This window comes from Harmonia axyridis, chromosome X, assembly GCF_914767665.1.
Source record: "Harmonia axyridis chromosome X, icHarAxyr1.1, whole genome shotgun sequence".
Classification (NCBI taxonomy): Eukaryota; Metazoa; Arthropoda; class Insecta; order Coleoptera; family Coccinellidae; genus Harmonia; species Harmonia axyridis.
In genome coordinates this window covers 31745584-31750583 of record NC_059508.1, presented here as the reverse complement: position 1 = coordinate 31750583, position 5000 = coordinate 31745584, and the positions used below count along the sequence as shown (strand labels likewise).

Below are 5000 nucleotides of genomic sequence, written 5' to 3'. Positions count from 1 at the left end.
TCTCCACCCCTTCTATATATGTCAGGAGAACCCCGGATTCCCCTCCAGACACGATTTAGCAAACTTTTCCCGATCGATCCGACCCACCGAGGCCGTTTCGACCGTTCGCCGCGCCTACTAGAGCTGATTTCTTCGGACTCCGATCAGAAAATCCGCCGATGCATGTCGTTAACACCTAGTCCGCCTCGTCCGATCGATCGAGGCCGTTTCGACCGTTCGCCGCGCCTACTAGAGCTGATTTCTTCGGACTCCGATCAGAAAATCCGCCGATGCATGTCGTTAACACCTAGTCCGCCTCGTCCGATCGATCTAGGCCGTCTCGATCCACCCATCGCGCATCGAAAGTCGCATCTCTCGAACTCCGATCCGGAAATCGGCCGATGCATCACGTTAACTATTTCTTATATATCTAATATAATATACATCGAGACGGTAAGAATTCTTTTAATCGAAGATATACATATACTTCTCATCAATATCCAAAAGCTTATCGAAAAATAAATTACTCAACTTTTACGTGAAGAATCGTTCACCCAAACCTTATCCCCTATATATGTCAGGAGAACCCAAGGTTCCCCTCCAGACACGATTTAGCAAACTTTTCCCGATCGATCCGACCCACCGAGGCCGTCTCGACCGTCCGCTGCGCCTACTAGGGCCGATTTCTTCGGACTCCGATCAGAAAATATACCGATGCATGTCGTTAACACCTAGTCCGCCTCGTCCGATCTATCTAAACAGTCTCGACGCACCCAACACTCTTTCAAAGTCGGATTACTCGGACTCAATCTGAAAATGGACCGATGCATGACGTCAACACTTAGCCCGCCTCGTCTGATCGATCTAAGCCATCTCGACCCACCCAACACGCCTTCCAAGTCGGATCACTCGGACTTCGATCTGAAAATCTCCGGACTCATTTTTATGAATATCCCCAGTCAGTAAGAACGTTATTTCGCCAATATATACCAACAATAAACCATATTCCAATAGCTGAACCAAAAATATAATTCCCGATCCAAACGTTCTGCATCGCCCAACGCGACCACCTTCCCTATATATGTCAGGAGAGCACAGGGTTCCCCTCCAGACAACACTTACGCTCTATCCCCGACTCTCGGTCGATCGATAGGCCAGGTCAGCGGATGTCTGTTTCGGCCGAAGCTCGGACTTTGGTCAAAATGTTCCGATACAAAATTTGAACCAAGATAGATACAGATATGATTCCTTCTTAAATATACGTTGATTATCGAACAGAATATGGTAAATATTTTGCGATGACCGAGGATTTCATGAATTTTTTTTTTTTTTCGAAAAAATTTTCTATTATCGGAATTTCCTCAAATTTCATTTGGTTGCCTCCTAATGCTTATTAAAAATGATAACCAACAATCAGAATCATTATTTATCATTTATTTCAATTTTTATAATGAAAAACGTTCACGTCCTTTCGCGCCTCTCGATCGTCGTTTACGTGATGCATCGGTCAGCCCTAGTTTACGTGGTGCATCGGTAAGATCGAGTTCACGTTCTGCATCGGTCTGCCCGAGTTTACGTGGTGCATCGGTAAGATCGAGATTACGTGGTGCATCGGTAAGATCGAGTTCACGTTCTGCATCGGTCTGCCTGAGTTTACGTGGTGCATCGGTATGATCGAGTTTACGTTCTGCATCGGTGTGATCTAGTTTACGTTGTGCATCGGTAAGATCGAGATTACGTGAAGCATCGGTATGATCGAGTTTACGTTCTGCATCGGTCTGGACTCTGAGATATATTTTCGACGTGAAAATGTTCCGATACAACTTTTGAACCAGGATAGTTAGAGAGATGATTTTTTCTGGGATGTACGTTGATTGGGGAATGGATTGTGGAAAATAACTTGCCATGACCGAGGTGTTCTCGAATTTTTTTTTTTTTTCGAAAAATATTTTTTGATTTTGGATTTTTCTCAAATTTGATTTCGTTGCCTTCTAATGTGTTCTAAAAGAGTAAATCAGTAATCAGAATCGAAAAATATTTTTCGGATTTTTTTTTTTTTGAAAAAAAATTTTCTGATTTTGGAATTTCCTCAAATTTGATTTGGTTGCCTTCTAATGTGTTTTTAAAGCGTAAATCAGTAATCAGAATCAATATTCATTGTCGACTTTAATTTTTATAAGGAAAAATGTTCACGTCCTTAAACGCCTCCCCATCATTAGCCCGAGTCCAAGTCGATGTCAGTCCCGAGCGGACGGTGTCAGATACTACCTATCGCCCCGGTCTGGACTTGGCGAGGTATTTCGACGTGAAATGTTCCGATACAACTTTTGAACCAGGATAGTTAGAGAGATGATTTCTTCTATGTTGTACGTTGATTGTGGAATGGATTGTGGGAAATAACTTGCCATGACCCAGGTGTTCTTGAATTTTTTTTTTTTTTTGAAAAAAATTTTCTGATCTTGAAATTTCCTCAAATCTGATTGCGTTGCCTTCTAATGTGTACTAAAAGAGTAAATCAGTAATCAGAATCAATATTCATTGTCGACTTTAATTTTTATAAGGAAAAATGTTCACGTCCTTAAACGCCTCTCCATCGTTACCCCGACTCCAAGACGATGTTAGACCGGAGCGGACGGTGTCAAATGCGACCGATCTCCCCGGTCTGGACTTAGCGAGATATTCCGACGTGAAATGTTCCGATACAAAAATTTAACTGTGATAGTTAGAGAGATGGTTCCTTTTGTGATGTACGTTGATTGTGTAATAGAATATGGAAATAAACTTGAGATGACCGAGGTCTTCTGGGATTTTTTTTTTTTTTCGAAAAATATTTTTCGATTTCGGAAATCCCTCAAATTTCATTGAGATATGTCCTAATGTGTTCTTAAAACTTAAATCAACAATCAGAATTAATATCCAAAAGTTATTTCATTTTTTATAAGGAAAAACGTTCACGTCCTTTCCGCTCCCAAAAAGTGAGATATCATAGAAAATATCGCTATATTTGTTGTTTACGGCCATACCACGCTGAAATTGCCAGTTCTCGTCAGAACACTGAAGCCAAGCAGCGTCGGGCGCGGTTAGTACTTGGATGGGTGACCGCTTGGGAACACCGCGTGCTGTAAGCTTTTTTTTTACGTTCTGCATCGGTCTGCCGAGATAACGTGGTGCATCGGTATGATCGAGTTTACGTTCTGCATCGGTAAGATCGAGATTACGTGATGCATCGGTAAGATTGAGATTACGTGGTGCATCGGTAAGATCGAGTTTACGTGGTGCATCGGTAAGATCCAATTCACGTTCTGCATCGGTAAGATCCAGTTCACGTGGTGCATCGGTAAGATCGAGATTACGTGGTGCATCGGTAAGATCGAGTTTACGTGGTGCATCGGTAAGATCCAATTCACGTTCTGCATCGGTAAGATCCAGTTCACGTGGTGCATCGGTAAGATTGAGATTACGTGGTGCATCGGTAAGATCGAGTTTACGTGGTGCATCGGTAAGATCCAATTCACGTTCTGCATCGGTAAGATCCAGTTCACGTGGTGCATCGGTAAGATTGAGATTACGTGGTGCATCGGTAAGATCGAGTTTACGTGGTGCATCGGTAAGATCCAATTCACGTTCTGCATCGGTAAGATCCAGTTCACGTGGTGCATCGGTAAGATCGAGATTACGTGGTGCATCGGTAAGATCGAGTTTACGTGGTGCATCGGTAAGATCCAATTCACGTTCTGCATCGGTAAGATCCAGTTCACGTGGTGCATCGGTAAGATTGAGATTACGTGGTGCATCGGTAAGATCCAGTTCACGTGGTGCATCGGTAAGATGGAGATTACGTGGTGCATCGGTAAGATCGAGATTACGTGGTGCATCGGTAAGATCTACTTTACGTTCTGCATCGGTCTGCCCTTGTTTACGTGGTGCATCGGTAAGATCGAGATTACGTGAAGCACGGTATGATCGAGTTTACGTTCTGCATCGGTCTGCCCGATATTACGTGGTGCATCGGTCTGCCCTAGTTTACGTGGTGCATCGGTTTGGACTTAGAGATATATTTTCGACGTGAAAATGTTCCGATACAACTTTTGAACCAGGATAGTTAGAGAGATGATTTTTTCTGGGATGTACGTGGAACGGGAATGGATTGTGGAAATAACTTGCCATGACCGAGGTGTCCTCGAATTTTTTTTTTTTTCGAAAAAAAAAATTTTCTGATTGTGGAATTTTCTCAAATTTGATTTGGTTGCCTCCTAATGTGTTCTAAAAGAGTAAATCAGTAATCGGAATCGAAAAATATTTTTCGGATTTTTTTTTTTTTCGAAAAAAAATTTTCTGATCGTGGAATTTCCTCAAATTCGATTGGTTGCCTTCTAATGTGTTTTTAAAGCGTAAATCAGTAATCAGAATCAATATTCATTGTCGACTTTAATTTTTATAAGGAAAAATGTTCACGTCCTTAAACGCCTCCCCATCATCAGCCCGAGTCCAAGTCGATGTCAGTCCCGAGCGGACGGTGTCAGATACTACCTATCGCCGAGGTCTGGACTTGGCGAGATATTACGACGTGAAATGTTCCGATACAACTTTTGAACCAGGATAGTTAGAGAGATGATTTCTTCTATGTTGTACGTTGATTGTGGAATGAAATACGGAAAATAACTCGCCATGACCGAGGTGATTACGATTTTTTTTTTTTTTCGAAAAAAATTTTCTGATCGTGGAATTTTCTCAAATTTGATTTGGTTGCCTCCTTATATGTTCTAGTAGCGATAATCAACAATCAGAATCAAAATCCATGGTCGGGTTTGATTTTTATAAGGAAAAATGTTCACGTCCTTTTTTACAACCCCGACTCATTGACGATGTTAGAACCGAGCCGGCGGTGTCAGATACGACCGATCGCCCCGGTCCCGATCGTCATTTACGTTGTGCATCGGTCTGCCCGAGATTACGTGGTGCATCGGTCTGGACTTAGAGATATATTTTCGACGTGAAAATGTTCCGATACAACTTTTGAA

The 5000-nt window shown here is 42.2% G+C and overlaps 1 non-coding gene across 1 annotated transcript; it reads left to right on the top strand.

Annotated features, from left to right (window-relative positions):
- Positions 1–2988: 2988 nt before the first annotated feature.
- On the top strand, positions 2989–3107 carry LOC123687096. Its single transcript, XR_006748840.1, has one exon. It is a non-coding gene; the product is annotated as a 5S ribosomal RNA (ribosomal RNA).
- Positions 3108–5000: the final 1893 nt, after the last annotated feature.